The sequence below is a fragment of the Panthera pardus genome, unplaced genomic scaffold (genome assembly GCF_024362965.1).
Source record: "Panthera pardus isolate Hobbes unplaced genomic scaffold, ASM2436296v1 HiC_scaffold_8, whole genome shotgun sequence".
Taxonomy (NCBI): Eukaryota; Metazoa; Chordata; class Mammalia; order Carnivora; family Felidae; genus Panthera; species Panthera pardus.
Window position 1 is genome coordinate 92122558 of NW_026527013.1, and position 27673 is coordinate 92150230.

At 35.0% G+C, this 27673-nt stretch overlaps 1 long non-coding RNA gene across 1 annotated transcript in view; it reads left to right on the forward strand.

The window, feature by feature from the left end:
• LOC128775447 (uncharacterized) overlaps window positions 1-25059 on the forward strand; it is an 81081-nt gene extending 56022 nt beyond the window's left edge. Inside the window, exon 2 of the long non-coding RNA XR_008420143.1 lies at window positions 24635-25059. This is a non-coding gene — a long non-coding RNA (uncharacterized LOC128775447). The remainder of the gene's footprint in view (window positions 1-24634) is intronic.
• Window positions 25060-27673: the final 2614 nt, after the last annotated feature.

Below are 27673 nucleotides of genomic sequence, written 5' to 3' on the forward strand. Positions count from 1 at the left end.
CAAGAAAATTTTAAACTCAAAATTATCATTGATATGTTTCTATATATAATGTTTTCCCCAGTAATTTGCCAGTGATTAGTACTCCTTTAAATCTGTCAGAAGATTTTGTATTAGATATTTAATATTTTCTGTTGTTAAGCATATTTTGGACAATTTGGATAAATATTAATGATAGTACAATATCCTGAGAACGTTAAAAATCAGTCAGTTATCTGGATACATTGTCGTTCTAATGAAAAGGACTCTGGAGTTTCCAAACACTTATGTAGGCACACACTTCACTTTTTCATACAATTGTACTGCATGAAAAACTCATTTAAAAGATTATGAGAAGGAGGAGTTAAGATGGTGGAATAGTAAGGAGATCCTGGGCTTGTCTTGTCTCACAAATATAGCTAGATCAACATCAAACCATTTCAAACAATGATTATAATGATACTATCTGAGCTATGAAAAAATATAGAAGACACTGGAGAATCCCTTTTTGAAGAAATAAAACTAAAATTTAGTCAGGCCAAAGTTAAAACTGCTATAACCGATATGCAAACCTGAATGCATGCTATAACATCAAGGATGGACAAGGCAGTGTTGTGAATTAGCAATATAGAAGATAAAATTATGGAAAATAATGAAGCTGAAAAGAAGAGGGAAACAAAGGTCAGTGATCATAAAGGCAGATGTAGGGAACTCAGCAATTTATTAAATATAATAACATTCATATCATAGGAGTTCCAGAAGATGGAGAAAAGGGGGCAGAAGATTTATGTGGGAAAATTATAACTGAAAATTTCCCTAATCTGGGGAAGGACACAGACATAAAAATCCAAGAAGCACAGAGAACTTCCATTAAATTCAACAAAAGCCATCCAATGCTAAGACATATCATAGTCAAATTCATAAAATACACACATAAGGAAAGAATCCTGAAAGTAGCAAGGGAAAAAAAGTCCTTAACCTACAAGGGAAGACAGATAAGTTCACAGCAGATATGTCCATAGAAACTTGGCAGGCCTGACAGGAGTGGCAAGATATATTCAACCTGCTGAATGGAAAAATATACAGCCAAGAATACTCCATTCAGGAAGGCTATCATTCAGAATAGGAGAGATAAAGAGTTTCCCAGACAAAGAAAAACTGAAAGAGTTTGTGGCCCTACAAGAAATTTTAAGGAGCACTCTTTGAGTGGAGTTAAAAAAAAAAGACAAAAAGCAACAAAGACTGGAAAGGACCAGAGAGCATCACCAGATACACCAACTCTACAGGTAACACAATGGCATGAAAGTCATATCTTTAAATTATCACTCGGAATGCAAATGGACTAAATATTCCAATCAAGACATAGGGTATCAGAATGGAAAAAAAAAAACCAAGATCCATCTCTATGCTGGCTATAAGAGACTCATCTGAGACCTAAAGACATTAGCAGATTCAAAGTGAGGGAATGGAGAACCACCTGTCATGCTAATGGATGTCAAGAGAAAGCCAGAGTAGCCATACTTAGGTAAGACAAACTAGATTTTAAAACAAAGAATGTAACAAAAGATGAAAAAGAGCATTATATCATAATTAAGAGGTCTATGCATCAAAAAGATATAACAATTGTAAATATTTGTGTCCCAACTTGAAAGAACCCAAATATAGAAATCAATTACTAGTAAACATAAAGAAATTAATTGATAATAATACAATAATGGTAAAGGAATTTAACACCTCACTTATAGCAATGGACAGATCACCTAAGCAGAAAATCAGCAAGGAGACAATGAATGATTTTGGATGACATACTGGACCAGATGGACTGAACAGATATATTAAGAACATTTCATTCTAAAGCAGCAGAACACACATTCTTCTTGAATGTACATGGAACATTCTCCAAAATATATCACATACTGGATCACAAATAAGCCCTCAACAAGTGCAGAAAAATAAACATCATACCATGCTTATTTTCAAATCACAATGCTATGAAACTTGAACTCGACCACAAGAAAAAATTTAGAAAGCTCTCAAACACATGGAGGAATACTAAGGAATAAGTGGGTTAATTAGGAAATAAGAAATTTTAAAAAATATGAAAAGAAATGAAAATGAAACACAACAGTCCGAACCCTTTGGGATGCAGCAAAGGCAGGCCTAAGAGGGAAGTATGCTACAATTCAGACCTATCTGAAAAGCAAGAAAAGTCCCAAATACAACACCTAACCTTATATCAAAAAGAGCTAGATAAGGAACAGCAAATAAAGCCTAAAGCCAGAAGAAGGGAGATAATAAAGATTGGAGAAGAAATAAATTATATAGCAGCAAACAAACAAAAAACCCAGTAGAACATATCAATGAAACTAAGAGTTGGCTCTTTGAAGAAATTAACAGAATTGATAACCCTCTAGTCAGAATTATCAAAGAGGCAGGACCTAAATAGAAAAACCATGAATGAAAGAGGAGAGATTACAAATAAAACCAAAGAAATACAAACAATTATTAAAACATATTATGAAAAATTATATGCCAATGAATTGGGCAATCTGGAAGAAATGGACAAATTCCTAGAAACTCACAAACTATCAAAACTGAAACAGGAAGAAATAGAAAATTTGAATAGACCCATTACTAGCAAAGAAATGGAATCAGTCTTCAAAAATCTCTCAATAAATAAGAGTCCTAGGCCAGATAGCTTCCCCAGGGGAATTGTAGGAGACATTTAAAGAAGGGTTAATACCTGTTCTTCTCAAACTATTCCAAAAAATAGAAAAGAAAACTTGGAAACTCATTCTATGAAGCCAGCATTACCTTGACTCCAAAACCAGATAAAGACCCCACTAAAAAGGAGAATTACAGGCCAATATCGCTGATGAACATTGATGCAAAAATTGTCAGCAAGATATTAGCAAATCGAATTCAGTGGTGCATTAAAAGAATTATTCACCATTATTAAGTAGGACTTATTCCTGGGCTGCAGAGCTGGTTCAATATTTGCAAATCAATCAATGTGATGCACTACATTAATGAAAGGATAAAGCCATATGATCCTGTCAGTAGATGCAGAAAAAGCATTTGACACAATACAGCATCCATTCTTGATAAAAAATCCTCAACAAAGTAGGGATAGATGGAACATATCACAACATCATAAAGGCCACATACTTAAGACCCACAGTTATTATCATCCTGAATGAGTAAAAACAGAGAGCCTTTCCCCTATGGTCAGGAACCTTAGCCTTAGCAATCAGATTTAAAAAAAAGAAGTAAAAGGCACCCAAATCATCAAGGAAGTCAAATTTTCACTATTTGAAGATGACATGATTGATACTCTATGTAGAAAACCCAAAAGACTCCAAAAATTTTCTATAACTAATACATGAATTCAGCAAAGTCACAGATATAAAATCAGCGTGCAGAAATCTGTTGGGTTTCTATACACCAATAATGAAGCAGTAGAAAGAGAAATCAAGGAGTCAATCCCAATTGCAATTGCACCCGAAACAATAAGATACCTGGGAATAAACCTAACTAAAGAAGTGAAAGATCTATAGTCTGGAAACTATAGAACTCTTGTGAAAGAAATTGAAGATGACACAAAAAAATGGAAAAACATTCCATGTCATGGATTGAAAGAACAAACATTGTTAAAATGACTATACTGCCCAAAGCAATCTACACATTTAATGCAATCCTGATCAAAATATCACCAGCATTTTTTCAGAACTAGAACAAACAATCCTCAAATTTGTATGGAACCAGAAAATACCCTGAATAGCCAAAACAATCCTGAAAAAGAAAAACAAAACCGGAGGCATCACAATTCTGGATTTCAAGCTATATTACAAAGTTGTAGTCATCTAGACAGTATGGAACTAACACAAAAGCAAACACATAGATCAGTGGGACAGAGTAGAGAACAAAGTACGAAAGACGACTGAATGGAAAGAAGACAGTCTCTTCAACAAATAGTGTTAGGAAAACTGGGCAGTGACATGCAGAAGAATGAATCTGGACCACTTTTCTTACACCATACACAAAAACAAATTCAAAATGGATGAAGAACCTAACTGTGAGACAGGATACCATCAAAATCCTAGAGAACACTGGCAGCAACCTCTTTGACTTCGGCTGGAACCACTTCTTACTAGACATGTCGCTGAAGGCAAGGGAAACAAAAGCAAATATAAACTATTGGGACTTCATCAAGGTAAAAAGCTTCTGCACAGCGAGGGACACAATCCACAAAACTAAAAGGCAGCCTAAAGAATGGGAAAAGGGTGGTCTGGGTGGCTCAGGCGGTTAAGTGTCCGACTTCGGCTCAGGTCATGATCTCGCAGTTCGTGAGTTCGAGCCCTATGTTGGGCTCTGTGCTGACAGGTCAGAGCCTGGAGCCTGCTTCAGATTCTGTGTCTCCCTATCTCTCTGCCCCTTCCCTGCTCATGGTCTGTCTGTCTCTGTCTCTCAGTAATAAATAAATGTTAAAAAATTTAAAAAAAAGAATGGGAGAAGATATTTGCAAATGACATATTTGATAAAGGGTTGGTATCCAAAATCTATAAAGAACTTATCAAATTCAATACACCAAAAACAAATAATCCAGTGAAGAAATGGCAGAAGACATGAATAGACATTCCAAAGAAGACACCCAGATGGCTAACAGACACACGAGAAGATGCTCAGCATCACTCATCATCAGAGAAATACAAATCAAAACCATGATGAGATAACGCCTCACACCTGTCAGAATGGCTAAAATTAACAACAGAAGAACAGGTTTTGACGAGGATGCAAGGAAAGAGGAACCCTCTTGCACAGTTAGTAGGAGTGCAAACTTGTGCAGCCACTCTGCAGAACAGTATTGAGGTCCCTCAAGAAACTGAAAATAGAACTACCCTACAATCCAGCAGTTATAGTTTTAGGTATTTACCCAAAGGATAGAAAAATACAGATTCAGAGGGGTACATGCACCCCAATGTTTATAGGAGCATTATGAACAATAACCAAACTATGGAGAGAGTCCAAATGTTCATTGATTAATGAATGGGTAAAGAAGATGTGGTATATTTATACAATAAAATATTACTCAGCCATCAAAAAGAATGAAATCTTGCCATTTGCAATGACATGGATGGAGCTAGAATGTATTAGGTGAAATAAGTCAATGAGAGAAAGACAAATACCATATGACTTTACTCATATGTGAACTTTAAGAAACAAAACAGATGAACATATGGGAAGGGGGTGGTAGAAAAGAGAGGGAAACAAACCCCAAGACTCTTAGTGATAAAGAACAAACTATAAGTTGTCCGAGGGAGGTGGGTGGGAGATGGGCTAGATGGGTGATGGGCACTAAGGAGGGCACTTGTGATGAGCACTGGGTGTTATATGTAAGTGATGAATCACTGAATTCTATTCCTGAAACCAATATTGCAGTGTATGTTAACTAATTAAAATTTAAATTGAAAAGAAAAAAATAAAGGTTCTAAGGAATAATAAAGATAATGAGGAATAGGTCTTTCTTTCCCTCTCCTGCCCATAGAAATTGTACTTTTCCTTTACTAGCCATTTTTGACAGATAAAAATCATTGGCGTATTTTTATGATGCTTGGTATCATTTACTCTAGACATAGTCATTTCCCTTTGAGAAGCTTACTAAAGAGAGCATTTGATAGCTACTTAAAAACATGATTGAATGATATTCTCAGCATTTATGTATTGCCCATTTTATGTTTTTACCTAACAAAAAAAGTGTATTAAAGGTTGCTAACTTACAGTCCAAAGGAAAATCTAACAAAAACAATTCCTTTGGCACAAAAATTAATTTTCACTTTCTGAATTGATCTGAAATTAGCAAACTGGAAGTCTAATTCTAAGTTCTAAGAAATAATGTACGTATATTACACAGCAAAACTTGTCTTAAAACTTGTGGTTAATAAAATAAAATACTAAAAAGAATGCAGCTTTGGAAAATGTTTTAAGGGTGATATTGTAGTCCAATTCTTTTTGCAATAAAAGTTTTTGCCTGTATGCTGAGAAAGATTTGTTTAATTTTGGAAGTGTCATTGTGATAGAATAAAACTGCCTTGGAAGAGAGGTGATTATCAAGGGCAAGCAAGTATTAAGGCACTAGCTAGTTCCAAATGCAGAGTATTTGTATTATATATGAAGTTGTATAAAAATTTCCATAGGGCTTAAGTAAATATGTTTCATGACTCATAGTACTGCACAACTGGTAAGTGATTTTTATTGTTACACTATACACAATTTATTCCTAGTTTGTCATAAAGTTTGTGGCAAGTTTTTAGTTTAGGTGTTTAGAAATCTGAATAGAATTTTCTACAGAAATTACATTATACATGGTGGTTGGATCTTTAGGCCAGTTCATAATGTGTCTGTCAGATCTGTATGATTTAACCAAGTACCAAAAAAGAAAAATTAAACTCCTTCTACTATACTCCTTTAAGCGCAATGATTTAGAATTTTGACTTAATCTTACAGAAATAGATCTATCTTTGAAGTAGGATCCTAGGTTGTCCTTGTGTTCTACTTTTCAATTTAAAACATAAGAGAATGGGTTAGCAAGGTGGCTGGAGATACATTGGAAAGAAATAGGGAGATAGAATAATAAAGGGTATGAAATGGAAGGAAAGGAAAATCTTTGAGGAGGAGTTAGATTAACTAAATAACTCAATACTGATCAGGCAATAGTGGCTTGGTTTCTATTTTGTTCATTGCTCATGGCATTTGAAGGTTCAGAACTATTGGAACAGTAAAATTTGTGCTTTAGCGCTGTGTTATCCAGTGTGGTAGCCACCAGACTGTCTAATAACATTTCAAGGACTCAATAGTTACTTGGGTTTTTTGTCACTATTGTATCAGGACAGCAAAAATACAGAGGGATCTACCATCACAGGAAGTTTTGTTAGGTAGTACTGCTCAAAAGGAAGGATTAGCAAACTTTTCCACAGGGCCATATAGTAAATATTCTAGGCTTAGTGGGATGTGCATGGTTTATGTCTTATACTTCTTCTCTCCTTTTCCTCCTCTTCTTCCTCTGCTTTTCTTTTTCTTCTTTTTACAAACTTCTAAAAATATCAAAAGTATTCTTAGCTCATGGATTATTGTACAGTAGTAGGCTATAGGCTGTACATAGTTGGTTTCCTTCTCTTGCTGCTCTAGAGTATCTCATTCCTTTTTTTTTTTTTTTTCTGATGAATAGGAAGACTAGAGGTCACAATTAGTTCATGGGTAAAAAATTCTTGTTTTGTTTGATCTTAATATAGTACTTATACTTCATGTTGAAATTTCAGCAAGAACAGTGGTATGGTCCCCTTCTGCCTCTTCTAAAGTGGGTGATTGGGCCTGCAGAGTTCCTATGGTGCTTTATTTCAGTGATGGTAGAACTTGAGAAGATGTTTTACAGTGTTATAATATGACTGTTCTGGAAGCATCAGTTTGCTCATCCATGGCTTTTATCAATACATTACTGAAAATATATATTGATTAAAAGTTTCTAAACTCTGTTACAATGTCATTGTAATTAATCTGAAAAGACATCTTCTACATGTTTAATTTTGGTGACGTGGAATCTCTTCTAGGTTTTTTTACATTTCTTTAAAAAAGGTATCTTATTTGATATTTACAGTGATAAATGAAATTCATGTATATATTTTACATCATGAAAATGTGATCATCTCTTTTTTTAATTACATTTTTAAATACTTGATTTTATATTTCTCCTTTAGCCATCACCATTTTTAATAGTAATAGTTAATTTTTAAATTTTGCTTTAAAAATAAGATAGTAAAATTTGGGAGTATTATTTAAAATATTTATGTATTCAACTCAACAAGATTTGTTGAATATCAACTATGTGTCAAGCACTATGCTAAGCACTGTGGATACAAAATTCAAGTAGGTAATTCCTGATTTCAAGGAACTCATGTGTAGCAGGAAGGCAGGCACATAAACCTATAAAACAGTGTATTGATGCTATATTGTTCAAGGGAAAATATGGAAGCCTGAAGCCAGGAGCTATATTAATGTGTATAAAATCTTCAGGAAGAAAGAGATGTCTTTTTGGGCTTGTAGGGATGAATGGGATATTTTAAAAGTGGGAGAGAAAGCCAAGCCATGTTGTATAAAAAAAAAATAGCATGAATACATATATGGAGTATGTACTTAATGAGAAAGGGAGGTATTATAGTCTGGCTTGAGTAGAAAGTGTGAAGCTGAGATGTTAAGATATGTGGCTAGATAAGTAGCTAATCTAAAGCTTGCTTTAGCTTGCTAAAGCTCTTGAATGCTATAATAAAATATATGGGCTATTTATATAATAAAATATAAAGCTGTTGAATGCTATAATAAAATATATTGACTATTTATATAATAAAATATAAAGCTGTTGAATGCTATAATAAAATAGATCATGAGATGAATTAGTTTTGACCTTAGTCAGAAATATGATTCTGTTAGGAGATTATAAAATGAGTTGAGTAAAATATTGAAGGTAGGGAGATGCCCTAGGAAGTACTTCCCATAGTTAAGAGAAACAAAACAATTAGTTTTGGGTAAAGGAGAAATAAAAATGGTAACTCCACATTTTATAGCTTGATGTCTAGGTCAGCTTATAAACTGTTAAAAGAGAAAGGTAACATGGAAGAGAAGGTAACAGGGTTTTAGAAATGGAAATAGAGATTTAATTTTAGAAAGGCTGATTCTGAAGAACCTATCCATCATTGAAGAAGAAATGTCTAATAATAGGATAGGTATTCATTTAGAGCACTATCATCCAAAGAACACATTGTATGTGAATTATTTAAATACTTTAAGTGTTTATTATTCATTGCATGGTTTATTCCTCATAAAAACCTCATGAGGGGACATTATGATTATACTCATTTTAGGAATGAGACCGAACTGCTTATTTCTTCCAGGATTATCTTTTCTTCTATCTGATTCAGAAAAATGTGACAATATATGTGAAAATACCTAACAATGCCTGGTTCATGGTAGAAAGTCAAGTGTCAAAACCCATTCAGGTAGTAGAATATAGTAGTTAAAAACCATGGGTTCTGAAATCAGATTAAGGTTTTAAAATATACTCCAGTACTGAAACCAAACAAAGACATTATAAGGGAGGAATACTGTAGATGAATAGGACTTATGAACTTTATGTGCAAATATCCTCAACACAATATTTGCAAATTAAATCCAATAATGTACAAAAAGAAATGTCCAGGGGTGCCTGGGTGGCTCAGTTAAGTGTCTGACTCTTGATTTTGGGTCAGCTCATGATCTCACGGTTTGTGAGTTTGAGCCCCTCATCAGGCTCCATGCTGACAGTGTGGAGCCTGCTTGGGATTCTCTCTCTCTCTCTCTCTCTCTCTCTCTCTCTCTCTCTCTCTGTGTCTGTCTGTCTCAAAATAAATATAGAAAAGTAAAAACAAAATAATTGTCCATCAAGTGGGATTTATCCTTGGTATACAAGACTAGCTCAGAATTCCAAAATCAAATAATATAACCTATTACATCAATAGGCTAGAAAAGAAAAATCATGTAATCATATCAATAGATGCAGAAAAATATTAGCAAGAATATAACATCCATTTATGACAAAAACTGAGTAAATTAGGAAGATAGGGGAAATTCTACAACTTGATAAACAACATTTACAAAAAGCCTACAGGTAACATCACATTTAATAATGAGAAACTGGTAAATTCCTCCCTAAGGTTAGGAAAAAGGGAGGATTTTCCTCTCATCACTCCTATTCAATATTGTATTAGAAGTCCTAGCTAACGAAATAAGACAAGAAAAGGAAATAAAAATATACAGTTTGGGAAAGAAGAAATAAAATTATCTTTGTTCACAGATGACATAAAGTGGTTATGTAGAAAATCCCAGAGAATCAACAAAACAACTCTTGGAACTAAGAAACGATTATAAAAAAGTTGCAGGACCCAAGGTTCACATGCAAAAGCCAGTTGCTTTCCTATATATTAGCAGTGAACAACTGTATTTGAAATTGAAAAGACAACATTGTTTATATGGAAATTAAAAATAGAACACTTTGTTTCAAAAATGAAATGCTTAAAGAACATGAGAAAAACTAGAAAACTCAAGTTAAAGATATAAATAAATGGAGAGTATTCTATGTTAATGGAGAGGAAAATTCAGTATTGTTAAGATGTCAAGTCTTCCTAATCTTATCTATAGATTCAGTACAATCCCAAGTGAAACTCAAGCAAATTAATTTGTGGATACTGACAAACTGATTTGAAAATTTATATATACATGCAGAATATCTAGAATAGTCAAACAGTATTGAAGAAAAATAAAGTCAAAGGACTGACACTATCTGACTTTAAGACTTACTATAGAGCTACTGTACCAGATTGCATTGTATTGGTGAAAGAACAAATAGAATAATGAAACAGAATAGAGAGCCTCAAAAATTAGTCCACTTATTTTTGACAGAGGAACTAAGACAGTGAAAAAATCTAATACCCATTCATGACAAAAATTTGATGGAAAAAGTAGAGTCTTCAGTAAATGTTGGTGGAACTACTGTACATTCACATGCAAACAACAACGACAGATATCTTACACTGTCAACAAAAGTTTTCTAACAATCACAAACCTAAACATAAAATACAAAAGTATAACATTTTTAAAAGTTTTTTTCCTTCTTTTTTTAAAAATATTTTTTTATTTTATTTGAGAGAGACAGAGACAGTGTGAGTGGGGAAGGGGCAGAGAGAGAAGAGAGAATCCCAAGCAGGCTCCACACAACCAGCACAGAGCCTGATGTGGCGCTCAAACCCACAAAACCCCAAGGTCATAACCTGAGCCAAACCAAAAGTCAGATGCTTAACTGACTGAGCCACCCAAGTGCTCCACAAAAATATAACATTTAAAGAAGATGACAGAGGAAAAAATCTAGGTGACCTTGGGTTTAGTGATGACTTTTTATATACAAACCAAAGTAAAGAAAGAAAAAAATCAATTGGACTTCATTAAAATTAAAAGCTTCTGCTATGTGAAAGATTCTTTTAAGAGAATGAGGATTCAAGTGACGGACATGGAGATAATCTTTGCAAACACATATCTAATAAAGGAGTTGTCTCCAAAACATACAAGAAACACATAAAAACTCAATATTAAGAAAATTAACAAACTAATTTAAAAATGGGAAAACCACATGAACAGACAACTCAAGAAAGAAGATATACAGATAGCAAATAAGTGTATAAAAGGATATTCAACATACTATTTCATCAGGGAATTGCAAATTAAAATAACAACATACTACTGTAAACCTATTAGAAAGACTAAAATCTAAGACAACACCAAATGCTGTTGACCACGTGGAGCAACAGAAAATCTCATTCGTTGCTAGTGGGAATGAAAAATGGTACAGCCATTTTTTTTTTAAGTTTTAATTTAAATTCCAGTTAGTTAACATACAATGTAATATTAGTTTCAGGTATATAATACAGGGATTCAACACTTCCATATAACACCCAGTTCTCATCAAAAAGTGTACTCATTAATCCCTGTTACCTATGTAACCCATTCTTCCCCCCCTCCCCCACCTTCCCTAAGTTCTATGAAGAACTTAACTATCAGTTCTTCATAGTTAAGAGTCTGGTTTTTTTTTTTTTTTTTTGGTTTGCCTCTCTCTCTTTTTTCCCTTTGTTCATTTATTTTGTTCATTTGTTTCTTAAATTCTACATATGAGTGAAATCATACGGTATTTATCTTTCTCTGTGTGACTTATTACCCTTAGCATAACCCCACATACCCTCAAGATCCATCCCTGTGGTAGCATATGGGTGGATTCCATCTTTTTTATGGCTGTACTTGTTACCATTAGTTGATCATTTTCTGGCTTTTTTGCAGTTCTGTGTTCCTTTCCTTACTCTCTTCATTTGTGGTGGGATTATTTTTTTAGGGTTCTGCTTAGATTCCTTTCTTCTGTTTACCTACTACAGGTTTTTGCTATGTGGTTACAGTGGGGTTCACATGTAACAGCCTATATATATAATATGTTTATATATTTTTTTAAGTTGATAGCAACTGAAGTTTGAGAATTCCTTTAAGGTTTTTTTTTTTTTTGGGGGGGGGGGAGAGAGGGAGCACATGTGAACAAGCAGGGGAGGAGCAGAGAGGGGGAGAGAGACAATCCCAAGCAGGCTCTACACTGTCAGCACAGAGCAACACAGGGCTTGATCCTATGAACATGAGATCATGACCTGAGCCAAAATCAACAGTTGGACACTCGACTGACTGAGACACCCAGGCGCCCCCCCGCCCCCGCCCTGCTTCTTCTTCTTCTTTTTTGAGAAAGAGCCTGCAAGAGTGTGAGAAAAACAGAGGGAGAGAGTTAAACACATTCTAAATGCTACATTTTTACTCCCTGCTCCCTATATTTCATGTTTTTGATACTACATTTTACATTAAAAATGTTTTTTAATGCTTATATATTTTTGGGAGAGAGAGAGGTGCGAGCAGGGTAGGGTCAGAGAAAGAGGGAGACACTGAATCTGAAGCAGGCTCCAGGCTCTGAACTGTCAGCGCAGAACCTGATGCGGGGCTCAAACTCGTGAGCCATGAGATTGTGACCTGAGCTGAAGTTGGACACTGAACCAACTGAGCCACTCAGGTGCCCTGAATTTTACATTTTTTATTTTGTATGTTCCTTAACTGATTTTGTAGTTACATCTATTTTTACTTTTGCCTTTTAACCTTTATACTAGCTTGATAAGTGATTATCTTCTACCTTTACTATATTTTACCTCAACCAGTGAGATCTACACTTTCATATTTTTTTTGTTGTTGTTGTTACTAATCAATGCCTTTTTTTTTTCAACTTAAAGAAAGTCCTTTAACATTTGTGGTAAGGCCAGGTTAGAAGTGATGAGCTTCTTTAATTTTTGTTTGTCTGGAAAATTCTTTGTTTCTCTTGCAGTTCTGGATAATAACTCACTAGGTATAGTTTTATTGGTTAGAAGTTTTGTGTTTTTTTGGTTTTTTTTTTTTAGTCTTTCAGCACTTTGAATGTATCATTCCACTCCTTTCTGGCCTGTGAAGTTTCTAAAAAATCTGCTTTTTGCCTTACAGATTTTCTTGTATGCAATAAGTTCCCTTGTTTAAAAAATCTCTGTCTTTAACTTTTGACATTTTAATTATAATATGTCTTGGTGTGGGTCTTTTTCAGGTTCATCTTATTTGGAACTCTTGGATTTGGGATTCTTGGATCTGGATGTCTGTTTCTTTTAGAGAAGTTTTCAGCCAGTATTTGTTCAAATAAGGTGTTTTTTTCCCTTTCTCATTTTCTCTTTGTATGACCCCTATATTGCAAGTGTTATTCTGCTTCATGATGTCCCTTACACTATCTTTACACTTTTAATTCTTTTTTCTTTTGTTGCTCTGTTTGGATGAGTTCTACTGCCTCATATTCTATGTCACTGATCCTTTCTTCTGCTTTATCTAGTCTGCTGTTGAACCACTTTTGTTTATTTTTCAGTTCAGTTACTGTATTCTTCAGTCTGTAAAGTCTGTTTGGTACTTTCTTCTATTTTTCATCTCTTTGTTGAAGCTCCCACTATGTTCATCCATTCTTCTCCCAAGTTCAGTAACATCTTTATAACAATTACTTTGAACTCTTTATCAGGTAAATTACTTCCCTCTGTTTCATTAAAGATTTTTTTTTGAGATTTTTATCTTGTTCTTTTGTTTGGAACATATTCCTCTGTTTTTTTATTTTGCTTGACTCTGTGTGTTTCTATATCTTGGGCAAAACAGCTACCTCTCCCTGTCTTGAAGGAGTGGCCTTATGTAGGAAATGAAGCTTATCTTTCAACCTTTCTTTAGCTCTTGGTTGTCTCTTAAACCTTTGTGATTGTCTAAGCAGGGTAATTTATTCTGGATAGGTCCCAGTTGTTGAAGATAGGTCTGGCTGATTGGATGCCAAACCCTTAACTATATATATATATATATATATATATATATATATATATATACACACACACACACACACGTATACATATACATACACACACACATATATACACATATGTATATATATATACACATATATATACACGTATATATATGTGTATATATATCATATATCATATATTATGTATATCTATATCTATGTCTACACACACACACACACACACACACACACACATACACACACATATTCCTGTGAGACAACATTGTAACCCTGCTGGTTTCCAGACCAGGTGATCTGGAAGTATCCTCTGGAATATCCTCTGGAAGTATCAGTAATTAGAGCTTCAGAGAGAGTCTAAGCTCCTTTTTGGAAGGTATTAGTGAGCTGCAGTGGGATTAAGGGAGAGTACATGCATGGTGTCTCCCTGCTTACATTCCCTGAGAACTCCACTGTAGCTTCTAGATGTGTGGCACACTTCAAGTGTGACCCTCAGGCAGAAGATCTAGGAAAAGTAAATGGGCCTTTTTTTTTTTTTTTCACTGAAAAACTGATGATGTGTTTCAGTCTGCTGTCTGTGCAATGCCCTGTTGGTGGTTGTCTGCCAATAACTGTCTCTCCAATTGTTAACAGTTCTTTGGGACCCAGGAACTCAAGCGTTTCTGTCCACCAGAGCCAGGTGATTAAGGAATATCTCCTGTGTGGATTGCATGTGCCTGCTGGCTTTAGCAAAGCATCAGGAGAGCTTAGTCCCGGGGTGTGTGTGGCAGCATAGAGCTCAGATAGGGCCAGGGTTTTTTTTTGCCAGCACTATCAAGGTAGGGGGAGAATGCAGAAATGATTCCCACCAGCACCTCTATCCCCATAACGTCCCAACAACCCCAATACCACCCCCCCCCCCAAAGAGATGCTTTGAGGTGGGAAAATGAATCTCTATATATTATCTAGGTACTATCAAGCTGCTGCTTTTGTGCTGGTGCCTGGGGCAGGTGAGTTTGCACATGAGCCCTTCAAGAGAAGTGTATCAGTCCCTTACAGTCTTTTGGATCTCCTGGATGTGAAGTCCCATTGATTTTCAGAGCCAGGCATTTTGGGGGCTCATCTCTCTGATGTAAGTCCTAAGGGTTGAGGTGTCTGATGTGGAGCACCTTTACTCTTCAGGTAGAAGCTATAGATTTGTGAGATTTCCCCTTGATTGGCGTTTACCATGCCAGAGGTAGATTTTTGGTGAAACCATATCTCTGCTGCTCATACCCCTCTTGATATGGGACTTTTAGTGTTTATTGAGAAGAAGCTGTTTAGCTACTTTTTAGGTCTATTTTAGAGGAAATTATTCCATATGTTGCTGTAGATTTAATGTCTGTGGTAGAAGGTGAGTTCCGGATATTCCTTAGCTGCCATCTTGAACTGTTTTCTTACATTGGTTTTTGAAATGGATTTTTTTGATGTAGCTAGACACTAGCCTGCTGGAAATTTAATATATACATTAGTATAAAGTTTAATTTCATTACAGTTCACACTGGGCTTGTGACTGATGTGTAGTGTTGAACCAATCATTTTAGATGAGGGAATCTATTGGTAATATGTGTTTTCCTACAAGGGCTGAAAGACGTTATACAAGTCTTTGATTTTATGCAGCAGATGTAAACATTATATGAAATTTACTGTGTGGAGTTACTGAGACAGACAACTGTGGACATATCTGAAATGCCTTACCCCGAGTGCTCTATTAAAGGAACCTTTTTAGACAAACAAGAGTTTAGAACCATATTAGTGCACAGAGGATATCTTTGGGGACAATTAATAGTGGCTTATCTCTTCTTATTTTATTAGAAATCTCGCCTTTACTAGCAGGTGAGGTTGAAAATCAGCTTTATGTTATCTAACTCAATTTTCAGACCCCAGCAACATAAAGCTCACAGGCTGATGGCAGTATTTGTAAATTAAAGATTACTTTAATCTTCAGTGACAGAGATTTATGAAATATTGCTTTAAATTTGTGCTTCATGTGGTAAAGCAAATTGAATTTATTTTATAGACAAAAGCAATTTGAAGAAACCCATAGATTACTCTGGCCACTGAAGGGTATAAATTATCTCTAACTAAATTTTGTCAGTACTGTATGTTGAGCTATTTAGATAAAACATGTTTTTGACATTTATTGCAAAATGATACCTTCCTCTAGACTCCTGCATTCTCTAGAGTTGAGTATCGAATGAATCATTAAGGGAATTAGTAATCCTTTTCTTGACACGAATTGCATTATCCAAGGCTGTGAAAATTTGAATGTATTTTTCTAAGTAAATTATTGTGAAAAGGTATCCAAACCTATTATGATGAATTTGAGGCATGCCAAAACATTATACAACCCACATGCATAATTTCTAGGCAAATTCACTGCCATTATTTAGGATTTTAAATGCATATTTATTCCCACAGGGTATAATCCCATGTAGAGGCAAGGTAAGTAAATCATTGTGATAGTGGTACTTGCTCATGTGAAGTAAAGCAAGTCTTACAGGGCATGAGGCTTTCCAGTGGACACCCACCACAAATATTAATGTTGCTGTTATTATTCACCTCTAGAAACAGCAAAAAGGCATCCATTATCAACAAAGCTCTACACTAGAAATACAAGAACAATATGTATTTTAAGAATTCAAGGAGCATGCATATAATGGGCAAAAGAGGCTAATGTGTGTATGTTTATAAATATTAAAACACAGACAACCAACCACAGGACTCAACAACTGGGAGGTATAAAAAATGAAGAGTGGGTGGATAGTTTAAAAGAAAACACAAGGGATGCCTGATTTCTGCTCAGGTCATTATCTAACAGTCATGAGATGTACTCTGTGCTTGGGATTCTCTCTCTCCCTCTCTGTCTTGCCCCTCCCCCATGTGCACTCGTTCTCTCTCTCTCTCTCTCTCTCTCTCTCTCTCTCTCAAAGCAAAACAAACCAAAAAGACACTATAAGTGGATCCAGGACCAATTACTATTTGTTAATATCTGTAATCAAATTAATACAACAGTCAAATTTATGTAGCAACTGCCATTAAACAGCATTTCAAATTTAGTAATTTAATTATGAATTATGCTGACTGCCACTAGTTGGGAAGGAGATAATGAGCCTTTGATTAATTGTTCCCCTCCTCCTCATCGTCCTCCTCCCTTCTTTTTCTTTTTCTCCTCCTTCCTCTGCCCCTTCTCCTCTTCTTTTTCCTAAAGATGTTTCTCTAGACAAACCCAACTTTAAACATTGCAACTTATACTCGTTATTTATATTGAACCCTAGTGGTACTGACATGCATAGCACATAGCTCTTTCTCCTAGCTGATATAATTTAAGTGAAATGTCCTGACTCTGTTTCAAGTAGAGAGTAGAGGGGCACCTGGGTGGCCCAGTCAGTTAAGTGTCTGACTTCAGCTCAGGTCATGATCTCATAGTTCATGGGTTCGATCCCCATGTTGGACTCTGCTGTCTGCACAGAGCCCACTTCAGATCCTCTGTTTCCCTCTCTCTGTGCCCTTCCCCTGATTGTTCTCTCTCTCTCTCTCTCTCTCTCAAAAATAATGACTAAACATTAAAAAAAAAAAAAACACTGTTAAGAGCCCCCTGGTAAAGATGTCACAAAACAATAGATTTCATTAATTCAGCAACCAGTGAATTTTCCACTCTAATGATGTTTGTTCTTTCATAGCTAATATTAGGTCATTTACATTTATCTTTATTACAGGCATACTTCCTGTTAGTGAGTTTGCTTTATTGTGCTTTGCAGATACTGTGTTTTTACAAATTGAAAGTTTGTGGCAACCTCGTATCTTGCAAATCTATCAGCATCATTTTTCCAACATTTGCTCATGTCATGTGTGTGCCACATTTAGTAATTCTTGCAATATTTCAAATTCTTTGATTATTTATTTGTTATGGTCATATATGATCAGTGATGATGACTTGAAAGCTCAAATGATGGTTAGCATTTTTTTAGCAATAAAAATTGTGTTCTTTTGACAGAATACTATTGCATACTTAACAGACCACAGTGCAGTGTAAACCTAACTGAGAAACTAAAAAATTAATTTGACTTACTTGATTAGAATATTTGTTTTATTGTGGTGGTTTGGAACTGAAATAACAATATCCCCAAGGTATGGACTTATTTCCACCATAGATTTTTGTTGTTGTTTTTGTTCCTGTTTGTTTACCATGTTCTTAACTTGCTTTCATCTTCTTTCCTTTGTTCTGTTAAGTGAATCTGATAACTTTTTTCTTATTTAAACTTTTTTGTTTCCACTGCTGGTTTGAATGCTACAGATTGTATCTTTTTGTAGTTATCCTTACATTCTTTTAACCCTCATATTGAAAAATAATATTTTCTCTTAAATTCTTCATTTGCCTACAATATCACTATTCCTTCCCCCCAAGAAAATTAGAATTTTTGCATATTTTAATTTTTCATTGAGGCTTTAATTTTTTTTTTTAATTTTTATTTATTTTTGAGAAAGAGGGAGACAGAGCATGAGCAGGGGAGGGGCTGAGAGAGAGGGAGACACAGAATCCGAAGCAGTCTCCAGGCTCTGAGCTGTCAGCACAGAGCCTGATGGGGGGCTTGAACTCAGACTGTGAGATCACAACCTGGGCTGAAGTTGGATGCTTAACCGACTGAGGCACCCAGGTGCCCCTCGTTGAGCCTTTTCATTTTCCTTATTATTTGTTTCTAAGGAGCACCTGGGTGGCTTGGCTGACTCTTGATTTCAGCTCAGTTCTTGATTGCACTGTTGTGGGATGAAGCCCTACATTGGACTCTACACTGAGTGTAGAGCCTGCTTTACATTCTCTCTCCTTCTGCCTCTCTCCCCCTGCTCGTGTGCCCTGTGTCTAAAATATATATATATTATATATATTATATATATTATATATATATATAATATATATATATTACTTTTACTTAATATAATTCTTATAATAATTATAATTATTTAATATAATTTTACAGTCTAATATTAGATTTAACAAAAATTTATTCATTTATTTTGTATTGCATCTATTGCTAGGCCAATAGCAACTATTTGATACCATTGTATCTCAGGAATAATTGCCAACCCTTCTCCTGGAAAAGGTAGCCTAGATACCATAGGAGTTATGGATTCCAGCCATCTCTATTGTAACTTGGGAGCACATAGGGAAAAAATCTTAGACCAATCAATAAAGAATATAAAATTTTCACATATATTAGGTTGATTTATTAGTGAGTATGCTAACCGGAATTTAAGATTTGTTGGATCTGGCAATTTGGAGAGGGATTATGTGTACTGGGTTGTTTAATCAAAGCTTCGACACAATTGTTGCCCACAGTTGAGTGAGGTGAGATGTAAGGGCTTCCATTTTATATTTTAGAGGACCAAGTCCCAACAATTAGTGAAATAGAAATATTGAAGTACACATATTTGTATACACCTAGTTTAGTCATTCTCTAACTACATATCTAGGAGGGTCTGGCAGACATGCCCTTCACCAAGAAATTAAGAACTACATTGGGGAATGGAGTATCATTTTGTCCTGGTTACTCACAGCAGAAGGTAAATAAAATACGATGGAAGATACTGCTTTGGATTGAGTTCGTTAATTTCAGTAGGAATAATGGGCTTAATACTTGAAAGATGCAGAGATGGTCCTTTTTAAAATGTCCATATTTAGGTCTATTTGGTTGTGGAAAATTCAGGTACGTCTGGTAGAATATCTGTATATTCTGTATATTCATCATATAATCATAAAAGTCTACAGGGACCTTGATCATCCTATAGATCCTCACTATGGTCCGTTACATGTACGACATTATGTTGGTGAAAAGGAAATGAGCAAGTACCTAGCTATCTCAGTAAGAAACAGTAAGAAACATAAGCCAGAGGATGGGAAATAAAATTTCAGGGGGCAGCTGCATTGGTAAAGTCTCTAAGGATTGAATGATCTCAGAAATGTTAAGATAGCTCCTTAAATGAAAGGGATTGTTCTACCTCCTACCGCTCCATACAAAGAAAGAGTCACAATTGGTGGGCTTCTCTGAATATCAAAGTCAACATACTTCATACTTGGAGATGCTCTTTCAATTCATTTACTGATTAATTGCAGATCTTGAAAGGGTCCCAGAATAAGAAAAGGATTTGCAACAAGTTGAAATTTCAGGGCTTTGACCCAGTAGATCAATTACACTTAAAGGATAAAAGGGGATGCTACATGGAGGCTCTGCTATGTCCCAAAGAGAACATAACGCAGAGTTCTAGGGTTTTGGAGTAAGTTTCTCCTTTGTGCTGCACTCTGTGACTAAAGCAGAGCATGATAGTAGTTCCCCTACCAGAACTAGACTGTTGTATTTCCAGATCTTTGAAGAGTGTTTCATTGTTTGTTTGGATGATATCTGGATAGTCCAATGGTAAATAGAACAATGTCTCTAGTGCTTAAACTATATGGGTGTATCCACAGTTGGATAGGCAATGGTTCTGCAAATGAGACGCCCCTGACTGGTGACTCTTGAGGGGCTACTTTGCAGGACCATTCACTTTATAAACTTTAAACCATAGGGAGTAGCTATAGTTTTGAAGTCCCTTTTGTCTCCATTTTTAGAAAGTTCTGAGCCCTCTCTTTATCCCATAGCTTAGGTATTAAGCAGTTAGTGCAATCCCACCAGTTCTTTGGTCAGTTGAAGGATGCCCCCATTCCCACCTTCCAGTGTTTTATTTTATATAAATTAAGGTTGGGAACATCATAGATCTCATCATATTCATGTCCTTTATCTGAAAGTTATTTTATAGCCTTATAATTGGGAGACTCCTTAAAAAAGTATATCGAGTGACTCTGTCAGGTTTACTTGGTACCTTTAGATATGACTTACTTTTCTAATGGGAGGGCCGTGTGTTTTTGGTCTTTTTAAATCTTAATTTCTGTATACACAGAACGTGGAGCACGTGGAGCACCCTAGCAACACTATTTGGTTTTGGACTAATGTACTTAGTTTCAGAAGAAGATAAAGGATGAAATCAAAAGAACGTTATTTCTCCCCTATCAGTTAGCAAATTGTAGCTTTAATCTCCCTCTCTCCCTCATGGAGACTTTTCATTTCTGGGAAAATCCCTTCAAGATCATTAATAATAACAAAAGAAGGTTGTCTTTGGTCCCTGGTGTATGATACAATTAACAGAAGAGATAAGTAACAAATTAGTAACCTGTAATTCAAATCCTCATCATTGATAGATCCCACCATCCTCTGAATAATTTCTTAACCTTCCTTGGATATGTTCTTGATCTCTAATCCCTTGGTTCCCCTTTTGAAGCCTATGGTAAGTTTGGGGCAAGATGTCTAGCTTTCTGCACCAAATTGTCAAACAAATGAGGATAAATGACCCAAGAACACACACACCAAGCCTGGATGTCTGTAAAGAGAAACTTGTGATATAGGAGGACTAGCAGATTTGCAGTGCAGCCTGAAAAGGCACTCTGGAGGAGCCCACAGGAATATAAGGCAGTTAGATATCAGACTCTAAGAGCTGGTCCCCTGGCAGAAGAAGTACTATCACATGGTCTAGACTGCAGGCTGAGTATTGTAGTCATGGTCCTATGATCTGATAGAACTTTGACCATCCGCACTGATTTGTCATATTACTATTTTTGGTTGGAAGAGTATAAGCCTAGCTGCTATGATCAGAGACTTGGGTCCATGCCTTGTGTTGTAGATCTATGACAGAACAAATCCTTGGCTTCCAACCCTGATCCACTACTGCCTTAGCATTTTTATAGAATTGAATTCCTTAGTACTTGTTTGTATCTCTTTTCTGTGGAGTGGTTTGTATTTCCAGTTGGTTCTGCTCTGCCAGCAGCCACCACCTCTCAGAAAGACCAGTCTGTAGGAAATCAGTTTTTGAAAAGTTAACTCTTCTTACCTCTCACTTAGACTCTCCTAAGAGAAATGCTGAGAAACAGTAAGTGATTTGAAAGAAACAACAAAACAAACTGTGGAGGTGGCATAGTCATATGGGAGATGAACCCTTTAAAAAATAAGATCGGATTGAAACACACTGCATAGTATTTATGTATTGATGGTGTTGTAGCAATGATAGGAAGGTATAAAAGCTTTACACATTAAGATCAATTTGAAAACTCTGAAACTGAAGTAATATGTTTTTCTCTTCACACAGAATCTCTTATGTGTAAAGGTGTGCCTGGAGTTCTGGAATCCACATTAAATAATGTTGTCAAAATGATAAATCTATTAAAGATTCAAGCCTCAACCTTGCAATTCTATTTTCAGTTTTATTTAAAGAAATAGGATCAGAACACCATACTGTACTATTTCCTACTGAAATATGCTGATTATTTAAAGAAAAAATTCATCAAGAGTTTGTGAATTAAAAGAACTGTAGTGAGTGTGTGTTGGTGGGGGAGGGGGGGTGGCAAATACATCTGTGTGATTCTCACTTAGGAGAAATTATTGAATGAGATCTGTTGGTTTCCAAAAATGACCCACCTAATGGAAATTTTGGAACACCCAAGTAAAATTAACAGAAAAATAAAAAGACAATTATATATATATTTGTATGTTCATACTAAAAAGGTCTGTGTTTTCATAGTCAAAATTAAACTTGATAAAAATGTATTTAAAATGCATTCTAATAATATTTAATTTGAGTTAGAATTTGAATCCTGAACACTAATTATAAAAATTGATGGGAGAAAAAACCTATGTAAGCTACAGGGGAATCTTCAATATTGTGTGCATCTTATTAATACCTTTTAACTGACATATAATTGTGTAAGTTTAAGGTGTGTGAAGTGTTGATTGTAGTATGATCATCACCATGGCATTAGCTAACATCTCTATCATGTCATATAAATATTATTTATTTATTTATTTATTTATTTATTTATTTATTTATTTATTTATTGTGGTTAGAACATTTAAGATCTCATCTCTTAGCATTTTTGAAGTATATAATGCAGTATTGTTGACTGTAATCACGATGCTGTGCATTATATCTCTAGAACTTACTCATTTTCTGGTTGCAAATTTATAATCTTGGACCAACATCTTCCCAATTCCCCGACTCCCCAGCTCCTGGTAACCACCATTCTAATCTCAGTTTCTATGTGTTCACATTTTTTAGATTCCACATGTAAGTGATTTCATACAGTATCTTTCTTTCCCTGATTTACCTTACTGAGCATAATGCCCTCAGGATCCATCTGTGTTGTTGCAAATGGTAGGATTTCTATCTTTCTATCATGTATCATATGATATATCACAATATCATATGTCTTCTTTATTGATTTGTTGATGGATGATTATGTTGTTTCCATATCTTGGCTATTGTTAATAATGCTGCAGCGAACATAAGAATGCAGATAACTTTTTAATAATTTAGTTTTTATTTCCTTTGGATATATACCCAGAAGTAGGATGGTTACCTCAATGATAGTTCTTTTTTTTCCCATTCTCATCTATAAGTTTGGTTGCTTTTTTTTTTTTTTAATGTTTATTGCTGATAGAGAGCTTGAGTAGGAGAAGGGTAGAGAGAGAGGGAGACAGAGGATCTGAAGCAGGCTCTGTGCTGACAGCAGCAAGCCCAATGTGGGTCTCGAACTCATGAACTATGAGATCATGACCTGAACCGAAGTCGGATGCTCAACCAACTGAGCCCCCCAGATGCCCCAATCTGATTGCTTTAAGGTCATTCTTAGGATCAGAGGATGATTATGTACTTCTGCCTCATATGGAATAATTTAAACTTTTATAGATTATAGTCCAAACCATTGATACCAATAAACTTTATTTGATGCCCATCTTTAAAATTAAAGGAGGAATTAGTCATAAAGATAATAATATTCCTGTTTTCATTTTCTAAGGGGTAGAGAATTGTCTTCATTCAGGGACTATGGTTAGGGAAGATGACAGAGAACATGATAGATGATGTCTTCAAATTCAGAGAAAAGTAGTTGAGGTTTTCCATTGATCATGATCATCACCATGTCTGTAATCCATAAGCCTTCGAAAGATTTAGAGAAATATCTTGGATCTCTTCTACCACGTGAGGAGAACACAGTGAAAAGATGGCCATATATGAACCAGGAAGTGTCCTTCACCAGATACCAGCCTGTGGGCACCTTTCTCATCAACTTCTCAACCTCTAGAACTTGCCATTTCATGTAGGTTTTGAATCTTTGTTCATGATGTTTCTCATCCATTCAATGTCCCACTTTGTACACCTGGGAGACTTGCACATGAACTTTTGTTTTGGATTTTCTCATTTTGTAATCTGCATCGTTTGTGCTGACATTTCCTGCTTAGAGGGATGATGCATGACTTCTAGCCAATATCCAAGTATGGTACAAGACTCAGGCATTTCTACTCAAAGTAATTACCAATGAAGTAGTTGCCATTCTAGACTTGAAGTTAGAAAATGAGATAGTCAAGAAACACATTTAAAACATAGGAACAGGCTAAGGCTTGGCACTTATTCCCTGGTTTTTTTCCAAACCGTCTGCATGAAAGCCTTTGATAGTTCTATTTTAAATATTTTGAGAAACCTCCATACTCTTTTCCTTAGTGACTATACAAATTTATATTCCCACAGGTAGTGCATAAGAGTTTCCTTTCTCCACATTTTTGCCAACATTTCTTATCTTTTGTCTTCTTATAGATTGCCATTCTAACAGATGTGAGGTGGTATTTCCTGGTGGTTTTGATCTGCATTTCTCTGATGATTGGTAATGTTGAACATCTTTTCATGTATCTGTTGGCCATTTGGATGTCTCCTTTGAAAAATATCTGTTCATTTCCTCTGTTCATTTTATAATCAGATTGTTTATTTTTATTATTGAGTTGTTTGCGTTCTTTATATAACTTAAATATAAGACCTTATACTGTAAAGCTCCTAAAAGAAAACATAGGGAAGACGCTCCTTGATATTGGTCTTGGCAATGATTTTTTGGATATGATACGAAAAGCTGAAGCAACAAAGGCAAAAATCAGCAAGTGGGACTATATCAAACTGAGAAAGAAGCTTCTACAAAGAAAAAAAACCAGTCAATAAAATGAAAAGGCAACCTACTGAATGGGAGAAAATATTTGCAAACAATCAGTTGAGTGAGGGGTTCATGTTGTATCTAAAATATATTAATACTTAAAAAAATTTAGAATAGTTAAACATTTATAGAAAAGTTGTGAAATAATATAGAGAATTTTCATATACCTCATACCCAATTTCCTCTATTAATAATGAACCAGTATTGTACGTTATTATTTTTTAGAAAATTAATTTTTGTTCTATACCCATATGTGTTTTTTTCTATTTTAAAGATATTCGAGTATTTTTTGACGTATAGTTATTGTTATACTAGTTTCAGACGTACAACATAGTGATTTGACAATTCTACACATTATGCTATGCTTACCACACTAAGTGTAGTTACCATCTGTCACCATATTGTACATTATTTTTAACTAAATTCCACATTTTATTCATATTTCCTTCCCTTTTACCTCATTTTCTTTTACTGTTTAAGGATCTCAGCCAGGCTACCACATTACATTTGGTTATATCTCCTTCGGCCCTCTTGGCTGTGACAGTTTCTTAAGCTTTATTTATTTTTGAAGACATTGGCAGTTTTGAGGATTACTAGTCAGGTATTTTGTAGAATATTTCTTAATCAATTTTGTCTGATGTTTTTCTCATGATTATTACAGGGGTTATGGGTTTTTAGGAGGAAGAGCAGGGAGGTAAGTGCTGTTATCGTCACATCATATCAAGGGTACATACTATCATTGTGACTTTTCACTGTTGTTATCTTTGATCACCTGGTTGAGGTAGCGTTTGTTAAATTTCTCTACAGTTAAAGTTATTTCCCCCCTTTTTTTTCATGCTGTATCTTTTGGAAAGAAATCATTGTACCACCTACACTTAAGGAGTAGGGAGTCGAGCTCCAGCTCCTTGAACATACAGCGTCTACAAAGTTTCTTTGGATTTGCTACATAAACTGTTCTTCCCACTCTTCCCATTTTATTTCTTTATTCAATAATTTATTTTTATTAGTATGGACCTATAGATATTTGTTTTACTATTAGAGTTATAATTTTAGTATGAATATCATTTATTTGAGCAAAAAGTATTCCAACTTTGGTTGTGAGGAGCTCTTTTACTTGGCTCCCATGTACCATTGTATTTTCCTTCCTAACCCATGTATTTATAAGTATCTATATTTCTTTATGCATGTTATCTGTGTCTTCATTAAGTTAAGCATGAGCTTTACTGATATCTCCAACTCAAATCCAATATCACATGGAGCATTCTAGCCTTAATGCTTACTTAGTTTTAATTTTCTATGTCAACTTTGAGAAACCTGGCTCCCACCATCTGCCATATATTTACCTAATTATTAAAGTGAAGTATATATTTATAGTAGTTTTGGAAATTTTAATCTATATTCCTGTGAAGGAAAAAAAACTATCAATTATAGTATAGGACTTAAGAAATACCTCTTTTGACATTAGTTTTACAATCTCCACTCATTTCCAGAATTACTTGGGAGGGCATCCTTCTTCCCTATCCACTTCAGTGACATTGTTTCATACATTTGTGATACAGTTAGATTATTTTGTCACCATATTTATTCCATCCTTCGATCCCTCCTAAGTGATTTTTTAAAAATAGCTATCGGTTAGGGTCACTTTTCGTCCTGTGAGGTCCTATGAATTTTTACAAATCCATAGTGTCACGTGGCTACCACTACAGTAAACACAGAAGAGTTTCATCATTCTAAAAACTCCCGTGTTCCACCAATCAGCACCTGCCTCCCACTGAATCTTTGCAAACACTGATCTGTTATCAATGCTATTGTTTTTGCCTCTCTCAGAGCATCATATAAATAGAATTATGTAGTAGGTAGTCATTTGAGACTGGCTTCCTTCACTAGAATCTGCAGTTAAGATTCATCCTTATTATTTACATTGCTTGATAGCTGACTATCACACTGACTAATAATTCCATTATATGGATGTACCAGTTTGTTTATCCATTCACCTATTGAACATCTTGACTGTTCCAAATGTTTGACCATTATGAATAAAGCTGCTGTAAGGATTCTAGTACAGGTTTTCATGTGGAAATAAGTTTTTCAAACCAGCTGGGTAAATAAGGAGGAGCTCAATTGCTTGATTGTCTGGTTGAAAGTATAGTTTGGTAAGAAACTGTTAAATGACCTTACATAGTAGCTGAACCATTCTGCATTCCACCAACGAGAGTTCTTGTTGCTCTGTATTCTTGTCGGCAATTTGTATGGTCAAAATTTGGATTTTAGCTAGTCTCCTAGTTGTTGAGCTCTTGTTATTTAGCTTGCCCTTCTTTAATGACAAATGATACTTTGTTTTTGTTGTTGTTGTTTGTGTTTATTCTTTGGTGAAGTGTCTGTTCAGATCTGTTGGGTATTTTTTAATTGGGTTGTTTGCTTTCTTATTGTTGAGTTTTAGGTGTTCTTTTTGTATTTTGTGTATAACTCTTTTTATTGGACATGTGTTTTGCATGTATTTTCTCTCAATCCATGAGTTGTTTTTTCATTCTCTAACTAGTGTCTTTTATATAGCAGAAACTTTATTTTTAATAAAGTCTAGCTTACCAGTTTTTTCTTAATTGGATTGTGCTTTTCGTATTTTATCTAAAAACTCACTACCAAAACTGAGGTAA